Source organism: Manis javanica, chromosome 16 (assembly GCF_040802235.1).
Source record: "Manis javanica isolate MJ-LG chromosome 16, MJ_LKY, whole genome shotgun sequence".
NCBI lineage: Eukaryota > Metazoa > Chordata > Mammalia > Pholidota > Manidae > Manis > Manis javanica.
Genome location: NC_133171.1, coordinates 20,117,610 through 20,123,609, shown reverse-complemented (window position 1 = coordinate 20,123,609; position 6,000 = coordinate 20,117,610). Strand labels below are relative to the sequence as shown.

The following is a 6,000-nucleotide window of genomic DNA, read 5'->3' as shown; positions in this document are numbered from 1 at the left end:
ATCGCAACAGTTGACACATTCATTGTAATTTGACTATAGGTAAAACAGTCCAAAGTAACAAAACTGCCTTAAAAGTGCTTTCCTGGATACCACACAAAACTGTCTCACAAAACAAGAGTTTGCAAGACAATCCAATGCAAAACTATGCTTAAAAAAAAAAAAAAAGTTAACATAATATTGCTAGAAAGGACAAAATAGAGACTGTCAAAATAACAAATGAAAGGAACAGAGAAACTTTATTGAAATAATGCTATGTAATATCTGTCTACAGCTTTCACTGAAGCGGTAACGGCTCCTACAAGAGCCTTTGGTATCACTTTCTTTCTTCCCTAAGAAGCAGGTCACCCGCTGAGCTTTGTTATCTGGGGGCATCACCTGCCCTTGGCCTTGTGGTGGCTCACGGTCTTGGGCAGCAGCACGGCCTGGACGTTGGGCAGGACGCCGCCCTGCGCGATGGTGGCTCTGCCCCGCAGCATGCGGAGCTCCTCGTCGTTGCGGATGGCCAGCTGCAGCGGGCGCGGGGTGACGCGTGTCTCCTTGTCGCGGGCCGCCTTGCCCGCCGCTCCTGGGCCTCGGCGGTCAGGTACTCCAGCACCGCCGCCCGGTACATGGGCGCGCCGGCCCCGACCCGCTCGGCGTAGTTGCCCTTGAGGAACGAGCGGTGCACACGGCCCACGGGGACCTAACGCCGGGTCTTGGCCGTAGCGCGAGCCTTACCATTTTGTATCCCACGTCCAGACATAATCAAAAGTGTCCGTTATAACGTAAGTTACTGGTAAGGTAAGTATGGGGCCTATTTAAGTCTGATGGCAAGTTGTGATTTGCCATTTGATAGGCCAGTATCCTTGTATCCAATCAGAGGACCGTACAGAAATCACCTCATTTACATACATGCCACTACTGTTATCCAATCAGATGTTGTCTACCCAACACGTCAGAGGAGCGCCATACCTATAAATACCACCCTTGCCATCGTTAAATATTACTCGTTTACCGTATGGCGTATGGGAGCTGTGTGCTGCTAACCATGCCAGAACTGGTATCAACGGGTCTCCAGCAAAGCATGGGAGGGTACAAAATCTGTTGGGCCATCAGCATTCCATGTAGTTATTTAATTCCTTTATAGGAATTATTTTATCATTTTAAATCAGACCAGCAAACATTTTCCATAGAGGGCTACATCATAAATATTTTCAGCTTTGCAGGCCGTATGGTCTCTGTCACAACCGCTCAGCTCTGCCCTTGCAGCACAAAAGTGGCCATAGAAAATTCATAAACAAATGGGAGTGTCCGTGTTCCAATAAAACTTTATTTACGGACACTGTCACAAATCGCTAATGCTTCTCTTTTTTTCAGCATTTTTTATGACCATTCAAAAATATAAAATCCATTCTTAGCTTGTGTGCAGATAAACACAGGCAGTGGGTCCGATTTAGTCCATGGCCCATAGTTTTCTAGTCCTCTTTTTCAACCAATAATTGACAGATAAAATAGAAATACCAGTGTAGCCACCAACCTCCCTTACTTACTTAACCCTTAGCAAGCACTCAAAAACAACAGCTACAAAATACCTAGGAATAAACCTAACCAAGGAAGTGAAAGACCTATACCCTGAAAACTACAACTCTCCTAAGAGAAATTAAAGAAGATACCAATAAATGGAAACACATGCCATGCTCTTGGCTAGGAAGAATTAATATTGTCAAAATGGCCATCCTGCCTAAAGCAATCTATAGATTCAATGCAATCCCTATCAAAATACCAACAGCATTCTTCAATGAACTAGAGAAAATCATTCTAAAATTCATATGGAACCACAAAAGACCTCAAATAGCCAAAGCAATTCTGAGAAGGAAGAATAAAGTGAGGGGGATTATGCTCCCCAACTTCAAGCTCTGCTACAAAGCCACAGTAATCAAGACAATTTGGTACTGGCACAAGAACAGAGCCACAGACCAGTGGAACAGATTAGAGACTCCAGAAATTAACCCAAACATATATGGTCAATTAATATTTGATAAAGGAGCCATGGACATACAATGGCGAAATGACAGTCTCTTCAACAGATGGTGCTGGCAAAACTGGACAGCTACATGTAAGAGAATGAAACTGCATCACTGTCTAACCCCATACACAAAAGTAAACTCGAAATGGATTAAAGACTTGAATGCAAGTCATGAAACCATAAAACTCTTAGAAGACAACATAGGCAAACATGTCCTGAATATAAGCATGAGCAACTTCTTCCTGAAGACATCTCCTCGAGCAAGGGAAACAAAAGCAAAAATGAACTCATGGGACTACATCAAACTAAAAAGTTTCTGTATGGCAAAGGACACCATCAACAGAACTAAAAGGCATCCTACAGTATGGGAGAATATATTTGTAAATGACATATCCTACAAGGGGTTAACATCCAAAATATATAAAGAACTTACATGCCTCAACACCCAAAAATCAAATAACCTGATTAACAAATGGGCAGAGGATATGAAGAGACAGTTCTCCGAAGAAGAAATTCATATGGCCAACAGACACATGAAAAGATGCTCCACATCGCTTGTCATCAGGGAAATGCAAATTAAAACCACAATGAGATATCTCCTCACACCAGTAAGGATGGCCAGCATCAAAAAGACTAAGAACAACAAATGCTGGCAAAGATGCGGAGAAAGGGGAACCCTCCTCCACTGCTGGTGGAAATGTAAGCGAGTTCAACCATTGTGGAAAGCAATATGGAGGTTCCTCCAAAAGCAAAAAATAGAAATACCGTTTGACCAAGGAATCCCACTTCTTGGAAATTACCCAAAGAATACAACTTCTCATATTCAAAAAGACAAATGCACCCCTATGTTTATCGCAGCACTTTTTACAATGGCCAAGACATGGAAGCAACCTAAGTGTCCATCAGTAGATGAATGGATAAAGAAGATGTGGTACATACACACAATGGAATACTACTCAGCCATAAGAAGAAAACACATCCTACCATTTGCAACAACATGGATGGAGCTGGAGGACATTATGCTCAGTGAAATAAGCCAGGCAGAGAAAGACAAATGTCCAATGATTTCCCTCATCTATGGAGTATAACAACAAAGCAAAACTGAAGGAACAAAACAGCAGCAGACTCACAGACTCCAAGAAGGGACTAGTGGTTACCAAAGGGGAGGGGTGGGAGAGGGTGGGTGGGGAGGGAGGGAGAAGGGGACTGAGGGGTATTATGTTTAGTACACATGGTGGGGGGGTCACGGGGAGAACAGTGTAGCACAGAGAAGGGACATAGTGGATCTCTGGCAACTTGCTGCACTGATGGACAGTGACTGCAATGGGGTATGTGGAGGGGACTCGATAATAAGGGTGAATGTAATACCACATTGTTTTTCGTGTGAAACCTTCATAAGAGTGTGTATCAATCATACCTTAATAAAAAAATTTTTTAGAAATCAGCTATGACTGTAATCGTCATCTGGGACATGTTTAGGAATAAAGGTCAGCATTTAATTCTTCTATTCATAGGAAGAATGCTAGTAAACTCAGGGACTTTGGTGGCGAGATCAGAACAGATTTCTTGACTTCCCACTTCCTGGAAAAGTTCAGGGTCTGAACTGAAATCATAAAGGATTTCAAGGTGAAGTCTGAAACCCTTCAGCCTCGTGGTACCCACCTGCCCTGACACCCTGGTGCTCCGAGTGCTGCAGAACACCTCTGTGCTCTCCGGTTCACCCACCATCCCTGGAAGAGTGAATTTCTCTCAGAATACCCAGAAAAGGGGAAACTAACTCTAGATCCCTGGTGGTGACAAATAAGCATTTTCTTTTCTTCACCTTGACCTACTAACTTACAAGGATCGCTCTGTACCAGGGAAGAGGAAATAGAAGCTCACATGGCACTGGAGCTCCTGGTTGTGATTTTAGGCATAAAGGTGCTTCCTAGACTGAGAACACCTTGATAAAATGAGGCCAGAGTTTCTTTTACTCTTTACTTGATCATCTAATGGACTTCATTTTAACTCTCCCCCATCATTTTCTTCCTTAATTCTTTCTCCTGTTTTTCATTAAATACTAATGATTTAATATTCAGGTATATTCTATACTCTTCCTACTCCAAATGTGATCCTCTACCCGCAGTGACACCACCACTGGAAACTTGTTGGAAATGTGGTGTTAGGGGCCCCGTCCCAGAATCTGCACTTTAACAAGATCTCCAGGGCTCATACATTACAGTTTGGAAGGCACCAGACCTTGTAATATCCTTATCACTCCAGAGAAAGAAGCCCAGGACAACCCTCAGGCTTAAATAAATTCTGTAGGAAAGTGGAGAGTTGAATAATTTGAGATTATTCAAAACTGCGGAAAAATCCAGGCTAATGGTCAAACTTTAAAATGAACACACGACGGCCCTGCTTCGGTGAGAAGCAGAGGTTTTTCAGTCTAGCAGTCTTCAGATGAAAACAGGTTCCCCAAGGCCGGAGCAGGGTAGGTGAGGACCCAGAGCCCAGGGCCTGTGCGAGCGCCCCAGCTCCGGTGTGCGGGGAGATGCGGAGAGGAAACACGCATGTTCTGTGGCCGGGGGCCGGGTGACTGAGGCCGCCTGACCGCAGAGAGGCCAGAGAGGGGCAGGCAGAGCAGAGCCCTTCCTCGGCTTTGTGGAGCGCACAGAAAGCCGGTGGTGCCTGGCACATGTTTAACAGCCAGCTCTCCGGGGAGGAGGCCAGGGAGCAAGCCCAGATGCAGAGAACTTTGGCTGGTTTCGAACTACCAAGTTCATGTCACTGAAAGTGGAGTTGGAAAGAGAGGTAAGTAGTGGCTCGTCAACCAGGCACATAAATAAACTCAGGAACATAGTAAGTCATAATAAATTCAGAACCAATGAGTAGTTTTTATTTCCTTTGTTTTTAATATTGCAAATTTAATTATAAGTTTATATACTTAAATTCTTAATAACAGCTGTGTTTAGCAAGTAGGTTCAAGTATGCCTGACGATCAGCTCTCATGAGGCAGTGTGAGCAGCTCTGGCAGATACCTAGAAAAAGGGCATTTTCTCAACTTTGCATGGCAGTTATAGGATGTTTCAAAAGATACCTGCTCAACGCATTGGGCACCACTCCATCCATCCATCCATCCATCCATCCATACTAATGTCCTAGCAAAGCTCTGTTCGCAGGTTGCCTTAAAAGAAAAAATTGATCTGCAGTATGTTGCTCTCTCTGTTCATCTTACAAACCTTGATTAAACTTTCTTAAGAACATCTGACAGGTGTCCTCTGTGTTAGATTATTCTAGTTAAGAATTCTCTGGTTTCCAGTTGGAACATTTCATGTGAAATGTCACACCCATGAGTGAATACTTCAGAGATGTTTCCAAAACACCATTTCAGCCTTGTTTCAACTCTTCACTCACAAACCTTTTGTGCTTCTTGCTCAATGGTTATAAAGCTCCGACTGCAGTTTCATCTCGCGGTGCCTCTTCCTCAGTGTCAGCAAAAGGAAAATTGACAGGCAACACCAAACAAGCAATAAGGAGAGAGAGTGAGAGGAGTTTAAAAATTACAACGTCAATAACTGGCTTCCTGTAACGGAACTGGCCGTTCATTTCCTTGGGAAGGATCCAGGATTTTCACGTTTCCAAGAATCCTTGCGAGTATTTTCCTGGTGTGGTGGACACACGAGGGACTGAGTCAGTCCCTCTGGCTGCTCGTCCCCGATGCCTCATTAACTAGCACCCTCTCCCCCTGTCTAGGTCCCTCGAGCTCTTAGCCTGAGTTTGCAGCCTGTAAAATAAGGGGTTGCAAGATGTCGTCTAAGATCCCCGTTCAGCTAAGGTATCACTGATATACACTCTTATGAAGGCTTCACATGAGCAACACTGTGGTCACTGCACTCCCCGTATCACCAAGTCCCCACCCCGCGCCCCGTTACAGTCACTGCCCGTCAGCGTAGTAGGACGCTGTAGACTCACTGCGTGTCTGCTCTGTGCTGCACTGCCCTCCCCGTGCCCCC

At 44.5% G+C, this 6,000-nt stretch overlaps 1 pseudogene; it reads right to left on the bottom strand.

The window, feature by feature from the left end:
- Nucleotides 1-256: 256 nt before the first annotated feature.
- On the bottom strand, nucleotides 257-742 carry LOC118967610 (histone H2A type 1-E-like; annotated as a pseudogene).
- Nucleotides 743-6,000: the final 5,258 nt, after the last annotated feature.